At 36.7% G+C, this 11126-nt stretch overlaps 1 long non-coding RNA gene across 1 annotated transcript in view; it reads left to right on the top strand.

Annotated features, from left to right (window-relative positions):
• Nucleotides 1-11126, top strand: part of LOC139078876 (uncharacterized) — a 61196-nt gene that overhangs the window by 3227 nt on the left and 46843 nt on the right. The window lies entirely within an intron of this gene.

The raw sequence follows: 11126 nt of genomic DNA, 5'->3' as shown, positions 1-11126 counted from the left end.
ACAAAGGAGAATTATGCCTAGCACCTAGTGACCCAAATGGGACTGTGATCACAGGTAGTTAGAACTAAGGAAAGGTATCCTATCTGAGGGGTCAAGAAGTGGAGAGAATCAGGCCCAATTTTAGAAAGCAATGAGGATTAAGGTAGCAAAGCCAAGATGAGCCACCAATCCAAAAGGCAGGAGTGGGGACTCAAATAGGAGAAAAATCAAGGGTTCAGAGATAGATGCAAATGGAACAGAACAGAAAGGGGCCATGATCAAAGAAAGAAGGTCCTGAGAATTAATACTACTGAATGAAATATCTACATACTGATTTATTGCTTAATTTGCGTGTGGTACTTGACTGCATTTTTCTGGCTATAAGATACCAGGAGTGGAGCCCCCCCATGGCCGAGTGGTTGGGTTCGCGCACTCCACTTCGGCGGCCCAGGGTTTTGCAGGTTCCGATCCTGGGCGCGGACGTGGCACTGCTCATCAGGGCATGCTGGGGCGGCCTCCCACATACCACAACTAGAAGAACCCACAACTAAAAAAATACACAACTATGTGATGGGGGGCTTTGGGGAGAAAAAGGAAAAAAAGAATAAAAGATACCAGGAGTAATCCTAGTGTTGCAAGGAATTACTTGATGAAGATAACAGTCATAAGCATATATGAACCAAACATAGCAGCTAAATACAGAAAGCAAAAAACAGCTAAAAATCCAAAAAGAACTTGATTTGAAAATGCATTCAAAATTTAGGGGAAATTTTTAAAATAACTCTGTCAGAATTATTCTCTTCTAATAAACAAACAAAATAGATAAGTAAGGACACAGAGGGACTAGATATCACAAATCAGTAAATAAGACTATATGTAATACGTATATTATGTAAATATGTGTATATAGTACCTTACATCCTTGAACGGGTATTTGCATTTAAGTATTTCCATGGAGTGTATAAAACTCGACCAGGTACTTGACCTTAAAGTCTTAACACATTTTTTTTTTAAAGAAGTAATTTTTACAGCCCTGTTGTCTGTTAAGCCAATAAATGCATCTTTAAATGGCTCTTTTGTTGAAAGAGTTATCCTTCTGAAAAATTGAGACTTAGGAAATTTACTCAAAGGGGATATTTTCAAAATGAGCCATCTCGGTACGAGTCTCTGAGTCTGATATTGCCTCATTATTCAAAGATAAATAGAAGGCAAGTGTGTGATGTTCAGTAATCATTTCTGTGCCTGGAGCAAGAGCTGCTTTTGAACTTTCGAAAGCAAAATAAAGACCAGATAAAAACCTACTTGATTTGTTAAGAAATCACTTTTGTCATCAGAGGGAGATTAATCATGTCAGTAAGTAGAAATACACCCATTCCATTTTAGCTGGCGCAATCTATTTGCCAATCAAACTTACTGTGTCCAAAATATCTTTGTCCTAATTGCATAATTACCTGTACCTGTGGTAAAAAATGGGCTAAGGTCTTATGGCCAAAAGCAGTAATTACTGTCTTGCTCATAAAGGAGTAGTTATACCTAAATTTCTTGAGGATTGTGTAGCAGATGTAAATTAGTAGGGTAATAGGCCTAGTAAATTTGTTGAATGAGTAAACAGAAAAGTGATATAAGTATTAGGAAAAAAGTCCATTATTTAACATTATGTAGAGATATTATTTCTTTTGATATAAGTCAAATTAATCATTATTGAATAGAAACTAAATGATTATTGAATAGGTGATTAGATGTAGGGAATAAAACACTAGGAAATAAAATAATTAAAACAACAATAAGTATCATTGTCGGAGTAATGAAAGAGGTGAATAAATTTTCATTCATTTTGTCTCTCAGGGGGTTGAGTATTTTGATATTTCAATTGTCTTGGTTCCGGCTTTGAGGATTAAAGTGTTTTGAAATTTGTTATTGAAATATAATGAATAATACTGTAATCATTGAGACAATAATAATGTGTCATGTTGATGCATCTAGTTGCGGCATGTCACTGAGGCGGGATTAAAACTCTCAGTCTTTAACTTAAAAGGTTAATGCATTTAGCTTCTCAATGGTTTTTATATTATCACTGCTGATCATTTTCCAAAATATTTTAGTGAAACTAATGCAAGTACAACAGGCCTGAAGCAGTGGTTTGATACACAAATTTCTGAACATTGTAATGTAAGCCTGGTTGTGTAGATATTAAAGTTGTTTGATTGAGGCATCCTGGAATAGTGTCTGTTTTTTTTGTTCTTAAAGATTGGCACCTGAGCTAACATCTGTTGCCAATCTGCTTTTCTTTTCTCCTCCTTCTTCTTCCCAAAACCTCCCAGTACATAGTTGTATGTTCTAGTTGTGAGTGCCTCTGGTTGTGCTATGTGGGACGCCGCCTCAGCATGGCCTGATGGGTGGTGCCATGTCCACGCCCAGGATCCAAACCAGCGAAACCCGTGGCCGCAGAAGCAGAGCATGTGAACTTAACCATTTGGCCACAGGTTGGCTCCCAACAGTGTCTATTTTTAAGCCTAGAGAGGGGATGGTTCAAGAATATAAAACAACTTCAGATGAAATTAATATACCAATTGTCATTTCTATGGGTAATATAAATTGGTTATCAACTTCTACTAGTTGCAATTCTCCTGATTTAAGATCTGTTGTGGGATTATGTAAGAATGAAAATTTAGGTCTTCATCATCTGCGTATTCACAGCTTCAATGTCATTGATGTCCTATAGTTTTTAGCAGTTAGAGAAGGATTGTAAATTTTGTCTATTGTATAGAGAATCCTTAAAGATGGTAGGGCAATTAAAATTAGAATAATAGAAGGTAAAATAGTTTATATCGTTTCCACTTCTTGAACATCTGTTGTACTTGTATGAGTCAATTTAGTTGTTAATATAAATGAAATCATGTAAATGACTAGAGAACTAATTAAGAATACAATTATTAAAGTATGCTCATGAAAATGTGAAAGCTCTTCTATAATGAATGATGTTGCTTCTTGAAAATCCAACTGAAATGGGTATGATAGGTTGGTATAAAGAAGTTAAACCCATAATTTACCTTTGCCAAAGTTAACACCTCACTTATTGAGAAAGATATAATACTTATGGGTTGGTTTGAAACCAGTTGTAAGGGGTCCAATGTCTTCCTTTCTTAATTTAAATTTTCATGTAATTAGGTTGTTCAAATTTGTAATACGGTGGCAGGCATCTGTGCAGTCAGTCAACGGTAGTAGCTGTTAATTCTACTACTGATCCTTCTCATTTTGATGCAAACGCTTCTCAGATTATAAAGACTATTAATATTCCTACTGTTAATGAAATGAATGAACCTGTAGATCAAACAGTATTTCATATTGTGAAAGTATTGGGATAAGCAGAGAAATGTCAAGCATTTCTGAGAGACCTAGGAAATGTGGAAAGAAAGTCATGTTGACAGCTAAAAGTGTAAAATAGATTTTAGCTCAGGTAGAGTTGAGCGTAGAGCCTGAAAATAATGGGAATCAGTGAACAAATCTTCCTATAATGGCGAAAACTACTCCATAATATGTACCATGGAGAACAATATCTAAAAATGAATTAGAGCAATTCCTGTTAAGCCTCCTACTGTAAATAAGAAAATAAAGCCTAAAGCTCATATTATGGCTGGTGATCATTTGCTATTACTTCTGTGAAGAGTTGATAGCCAGCTAAATGCTTTTACTCCTGTGGGAATAACCATAATTATAATGGCTGATGTAAAATGTGCTCATGTGTCTGCATCTATACCAACTGTAAATATATGGTGAGGTCACATGATAAATTCTAGGAAGCCAATAGATAATATGGCTCAAATTACTTCTATATATCCAAAATGCTCTTTTTTCCCCCTGAATAATATGTAACAGTATGTGAAATTATTCCAAATCTGGGTAAAATAAGACTACATGCTTCTGGGTGGTTGAGGAATCAGAATAGACGTTGATATAAAATTGACTCCCACTCCTCCTGCAGGATCAAAGAAAGTGGTTCTTAAATTATGATCTCTTGATAACATCGCAATACCAGCTGCTAGCACTAGGAGTTAATGTTTTAATAGTATGCCTATAACTAGAATGCATCAAACAAATAGTGGCGTTTGATATTGAGATACGGCGGGTGGCTTTATATTGATTAAGTGTTGTAATAAAATTGATCGCACCTAAAATTGATGAGACATCTGCTAAATGTGATGAAAAGATAATCAGACCTATAGAAGCTTCTGCATGGGCTAAGTTACCGATCGGTTAAGGAGTATGCTGTTGATCTCGTTCCAGCACTTGCTTCAATTATTGACGAAGCAAGTAGAAGTAAGAATGACGGTGGGAGAAGTAAGAGCTTATATTGTTTGTTCCAGGTAATGCTATATCAAGGGCTGCAATTATTAAATGGCACGAATCAGTTGCCAAAGCCCCTGATTATAACAGATATTACTTACTTTAAGAAACATTATTACAAATGCGTGGGCAGTAACAATTACATTATAAATTTTACCGTTTCCTAATAAAGCTCCGGGTTGACATAATTCAGCACAGATAAGAAGGCTGAGAGAAGTTTCTGCTATTCTGGTTCAAGCACCAAATGGTAAACACGATGTGCCAATATCTTTATGGTTTATTGTCAGTAATGAGTGATCTATGAACATAGGTAAATGGCTGAGTAAGCATTAGACTGTAAATCGAAGAATCCTCTTTTTACCAAGCCCTGTGGTGAATAACAGGTTGAACTGCAGATTCAAAGCAGCATCTGGCTGTTAACTAAAATTTCATGGGCAGGAAGTCCACCAGTCTAGTGAGGATTTAGCGTAATGAAAGTGTTTGATTTGCATTCAACTGATGTAAGATAGAGTCCTGCAATTCATATTTCAGCAACAAAGTAGGTAATACTTGCTTAGGGCTTTGAAGGTGCTTGCTCTGTGTTAACCTAAATTCCTAGTCCAGCACTGATAACATTGGTGTTAGCAGAAGGCATATAGGCACACCTTGGAGATATTGTGGGTTTGGTTCCAGACCACTGCAATAAAGTGAATATCACAATAAAGTGAGTCACACAAAGTTTTAGTTTTCCAGTGCATAAGAAAGTTATGTTTACGCTATACTGTAGTCTATTAAGTGTGAAATAGCATTATGTCTAAAAAATATACATACTTTAATTAAAAAAATACTTTACTGCTAAAATATGCTAGCCATCATTGGAGCCTTCAGTGAGTCATAATCTTTTTGCCGGTGGAGAGTGTTGCTTCCATGTTGATGGCTGCTGACTGATCAGGGTGGTGAAGTTTGGGGTGACTGTGGCAATTTCCTGAAATAAGATAACTATGACATTTGCTGCATCAACTGACTTTTCCTTTCACGAACAACTTCTCAGTAGCATGCGATGATGATTGACAGCATTTTACCCACAGTAGAACTTCTTTCAAAATTGGAGTCAATCCTCTCAAACCCTGCCACTGCTTTATCAACTAAGTTTATGAAATATTCTAAATCTTTTGCTGTCATTTCAACAATCTTCACAGCATCTTCACCAGGAGCAGATTATGCCTCAAGAAATCACTTTCTGGGGCCAGTCTGGTGCCACAGCAGTTGAGTTTGCGTGCTCCACTTTGGTGGCCCGGGGTTCACTGGTTCAGATCCTGAGTGTGGACCTATGCACTGCTTGTCAAGCCATGCCTTGGGAGGTGTCCCACATATAAAATACAGGAAGATGGGCATGGATGTTAGCTCAGGGCCAATCTTCCTCAGCAAAAAAAAAGAGGAAGATTGGCAGCAGATGTTAGCTCAGGGCTAATCTTCCTTAAAACAAAAAAGAAAGAAAGAAAACACTTTCTTTGCTCATCTATAAGAAGCAACTTCTCATTTGTTAAAATTTTATCATGGGACTGCAGCAATTCAGTCACATCTTCAGGCTCCACTTCTGATTCTAGTTCTCTTGTTATTTGCATCACATCTGCAGGTGCTTTCTCCACTGAAGTCTTGAACCCCTCAAAGTCATCTGTGAGGGTTGGAATCAACTTCTTCCAAACTCGTTAGTGTTGATATTTTGACCTCTTCCCATGAGTCACAAATGTTTTTACTGGCATCTAGAATAGAGAATCCTTTCCAGAAAGTTTGCAATTTACTTTGCCCAGATCCATCTGAGGAATAACTATCTGTGACAGCTACAGTCTTACGAAATATATTTCTGAAATAATAAAACATGAAACTCAAAATTCCTACTTAATCCATGGGCTGCAGAATGGATGTTGTGTTGGTGAAACCAAGGATGAAGGAGTCAAAATTTCCCTGGATTAGGATGAGACCATGCTCATACCCACAAAGTTGACGTGGGAAACAAAGTAACCAAAGTTTCTGAGCTTGCTTTGCAGAACAAAAGGAGGAACCCCGATAAGAGAGTTGCTGACAGTCCCCCTGCCCCCCACTTGACTAAGCATCACACAGGAGTACTGAGAAGCTGAAATGACCAAATATAAACCTTACATGTCACGGACTGAAAATGCACCATGTGCAACACATAGAATCCTGCAAAATTTGCAGATGTGACCCATGAAGAAATATGAAAGATCGCCACACCTGCACAGAGGACTTTTAAAACTTCAGCCCTCAAAGCCATATGCTCCTCCTTCCCTCCCTAAAACCCAAGATAAAAAGCCCTGCCTCTTTCCCTTTGAGGAGGTGGATCTGAGTTTTAAGTCCCATCTCCTTGTCCAGCTGCCTTTCGATAATAAACCTCTTTCCTTGCCACAAGCCTGGCATTCTACTTTTGGCCCTCCTGTGCACAGGTAAATGAACCCGTGTTTGGGTTTGGTAACCTTAGCAGGCATGAAAACAACGTTCATCTTGTTGTACATCTCCATCAGAGCTCTTGGGTGACCAAGTGCATTGTCAATGAGCAGTAATATTTTGAAAGAAATTTTTTTTTCTGAACAGTAGTTCTCAACAGTGGGCTTAAAATAGTCAGTAAACTATGTTGCAGACAGATGTGCTGTCATCCAGGCTTTGTTGTTCCATTTACACAGCACAGGTAGAGTAGATTTAGCTAATTCTTAAGGGCCCTAGGATTTTTGTAAGGGTAAATGAGCATTGGCTTCAACTCAAAGTCACCAGCTGCATTCTCCCCTAACAAGAGAGTCAGCCTGTCCTTTGAAGCTTTGAAGCCAGGCATTGACTTCTCCTCTCTAGCTATGAAAGTCCTAGATGGCATCTTCTTCCAGTACAAGGCTGTTTCATCTACATTGAGAATCTGTAGTTTAGTGTAGCCCCTTCACGAATTAGCTTCGCTGGATCTTCTGGAGAACTTGCTGCAGCTTCTACGTGAGCACTTGCTGCTTCCCCTGGCACTTTTGTGTTATGACGACGGCTTCTTTCCTTAAACCTCCTGAACCAACCTCTGCTGGCTTTAGACTTTTCTTCTGCAGCTTCCTCCCCTCTCTCAGCCTTTATAGAATTGAAGAGAGTTGGGGCCTTCTCTGGATTAGGCTTTGGCTTAGGGAATGTTGTGGCTGGTTTGATCTTCTTTCCACATCACGAAAACTTTCTCCTTATCAGCAAAAAGGCTGTTTCACTTTCTTATCATTTGTGTGTTCATTGGTGTAGCACTTTTAATTTCTTTCAAGAACTTTTCCTTTGCATTCACAACTTGGCTAACTGTTTGGCACAAGAGGCCTAACTTTCAGCCTGTCTCAGCTTTTGATACGCCTTCCTCACTAAGATTAATCATTTTTAGCTTTTGATTTAAAGTGAGAGACGTGTGACTCTTCCTTTCACTTCAACACTTGGAGGCCACTGTAGGGCTATTTGGGCCTAATTTCAATATTGTCAGGGCATGGAGAGGAGAGAGTGGGGAACAGTCAGTTTGTGGAGCAGTCAGAACACATATAGCATTTATAGATTAAGTTTGCTGTCTTAATGGACACAGTTCACGGCACCTCAAAACAATTTCAATAGTAACATCATATATAACTGATCACAGGTCATCATAACAAATATAATAATAATGAAAAAGTTTGGAACATTGTGAGAATTACCAAAATGTGACATAGAGACATGAAGTGGGCAAATGCTGTTGGAAAAATGGTGCTGATAGACTTGCTTGATGCAGAGTTGCCACAAATCTCAATTTGTAAAAAATGCAGTATCTGCAAAGTGCAATAAAATGAGGTATGCATAGGGGGCTGGCCTGGTGGCATAGTGGTTAAGTTTGCATGCTTCACTTCGGCAGCCTAGGGTTCACAGGTTTGGATCCTGGGCATGGACCTATATACCATTCATCAAGCCATGCTGTGGTGGTGTCCTATATACAAAAAATAGAGGAAGATTGGCACAGATGTTAGCTCAGTGACAATCTTCCTCAAGCAAAAAGAGGAAGATTGGCAACAGATGTTACCTCAGGGCCATTCTTCCTCACCAAAAAAAAAAAAAAAAAAAAAGAGAGAGATATGCCTGTAATATTGATACAGTAATGAATGGAGATAAAAAATTATTCTTTTTATATTTCTAAATTGTCATTTTGTTTTTATATCATTTATTGATGGAAGTAATGTTAGTGATTTAGAATAAGTTAATTGTATGTAGAAGTTTAGATTAAGTAATGCTAAAATAGCTGTTAATGTTGATATAATAATGCTGCTAATTTTTGAACAATTATTATTTTGGGGAAAAAACCTGTGTGTGGTGGGAGGCCTCCTAGGGATAATATTATGAGAAGAATTGTGGTAGTAATTAAAGGTATTCTGCTTCATGTGTATGGATCTGTTGTGGTGGATGAATTGTAAGTAAATAATATAAATGTAGTAAATGTTAACATAATATAAATGAACACATTTAGAGCTAGGATGGTTGGGTTATAAATCGTGTTAGCTGCTATTCAGCCTGAATGGCCAATTGATGAATAGGCTAGAATTTTTTGTAGTTGTGTTTAGTTGAGCCTTTCTCATTCTCCTAACTATAATGGATATTATAGCAATAATTAATGTATTTAGATTAATTAATGATTAAATGACATAAAACTGATATGGGTGCAAGTTTTTGTCACGTCAATAAGATTAAGTCTGATATTAATGGAATACCCTGTATAGCTTTTGGTACTCCAAAGTGGAATGAGGAAAGTCCAAGTTTTATAATGAGGACTACTGTAATAACAAAGGATGCTGTTGGATTAAAATTTTTCATAATTGTTAATTGACCAGAATATTTTAATTTAATAATGATAGCTGTTATGAAAAGTATAGATGCAGTGACTTGTGCTAGGAAATATTTAGTAGATACATCTATGGATTTTAGATTATCATTTTTAATTAGGATAGGAATAATGGTTAATTATATTTATCTCAAAACCAATTCTGGTTATTAATCAGTGTGAGCTTAATATAATGATTATGGTACATGTAATAATGTTAAGCAAAATAATAATAAAGATAAGAGGATTTATTTGTACAGGAAGGATACAAACCAACATTTTTGGGGTACTGGCCGAATAGTTTATTTAGCTGACCTTACTATAGAATATGTTGTAATACGGTAACACGGAGGTTTTTGTATTTTTACGATTAGGTTCAACCTCTATAATTATAGAAATAAGAGGGTTTAAGACTCTATTATTTATTCTATCAAAGTAACTCTTTTATCTGGCATATTTCTTATGTTTGTGGTGAAGTACTTGATGTAATAATGGGAACTGATACATGTCATGTGCATAAAGCTAGTGTTAGCAGTTAGCAGTCTTTTTCATAACAGATATATAAGTTGGTCATATCAGAATCATGGATACCATGCTTGGATTCATAAAAAGAAAATAGAACAAGGGTTTTGATAATAAAATTAATTATACAAATTTCCAATATATAGGGATTGTGGAATGGTCCTAGGAAAAGAATTATTGTCAAAGTACTTATTACGATAATGTTGGCATATTCTGCTAGAAAAATAGGTCAAATGGGTCTGTTGTGTATTTGACATCAAAACCAGAGACAATTTCTGATTCTCCCTCTGTTAAGTCAAAAGGGGCTCAGTTGCTTTCTGCTAGGGTTGAAATAAATTCTGTTATGGCTAGTGGTCATGATGGAAAAATTAATCATAATTTTGGTTGATAGTGTAAATGATCTAGTTAACAGTAGTACTGATAATAGAATAATTGCTAGCGTTACTTCATATGAAATTGTGCTTCTGCTCAGAGTGCACCAATTAAGGCATATTTTGAATTTGAAGCTCATCCTGGTCAGAGAATAGAATAAACAGCTAAACATGATACAGCTAATATGAATAATACACCTAAATTTATGTTGCTAAGTGGATATGCTACAGGTAGTGGAATTCATATTGTTAAGGATAGTGTAAGGGCTAGGATTGGTAGATATTGATGATGCTGATGATTATAAAGATTCCTTTACAAGTAACTTTAAAGCATTGGCAATGGGTTGAAGTAGACCATGAGGACCAATGATATTTGATCCTTTTCAAAGTTCTATATAACCTAATACTTCTCGTCAGATTAATATAGGAATGCTATGGCAAGTAAAATAGCAGTAATTAACAGATGATTAAATATGAAAATCCTGTTAAAAAGAGGAATTGAACTTTTAGTTATAAAAGTGTAAGTATTATATCATTACTGGATTCTGCCACTTTAACAAGCCCTGTTCTTGGTCAGCGCTGATAGAAATTAATTAGATTAAGATTATATTATCTATGAGGTGGAAGGCACTTTTGTCAAGTTGGCTTCATTTCTCTTGTCTTTTCATACTGGGAGAAATAGTAAAAAGATAGAAACCAACCGGGATCACTCCAGTCTTTAGTGATTGAACAAAAGAACCGTTAATAGATTACAACATTGGGATGTCTTGATTCAACACCAAGGTCATAAACCCTATCGTCAATATCAACCCTAGGACAGGATTGCACAGTTATCCCTGGGGAAACTTGTTGCATTGATCAATTTTTGGATCAATAAGTGACAAAATACCAACATCCACTTATGATAAAATCTCTCAATAAAATGGGTATAGAAGGAAAGTACCTCAACATAAAAAAGGCCATATATGACAAACCCACAGCGAACATCATACTCAATGGGGAAAAACTGAACGCCATCCCTCTGAGAACAGGAGCAAGACAAGAGTGCCCACTCTCACCACTCTTATTCGACA

The sequence above is a fragment of the Equus przewalskii genome, chromosome 23 (genome assembly GCF_037783145.1).
Source record: "Equus przewalskii isolate Varuska chromosome 23, EquPr2, whole genome shotgun sequence".
Lineage (NCBI taxonomy): Eukaryota > Metazoa > Chordata > Mammalia > Perissodactyla > Equidae > Equus > Equus przewalskii.
This window is presented reverse-complemented; position numbering and strand designations above follow the sequence as displayed.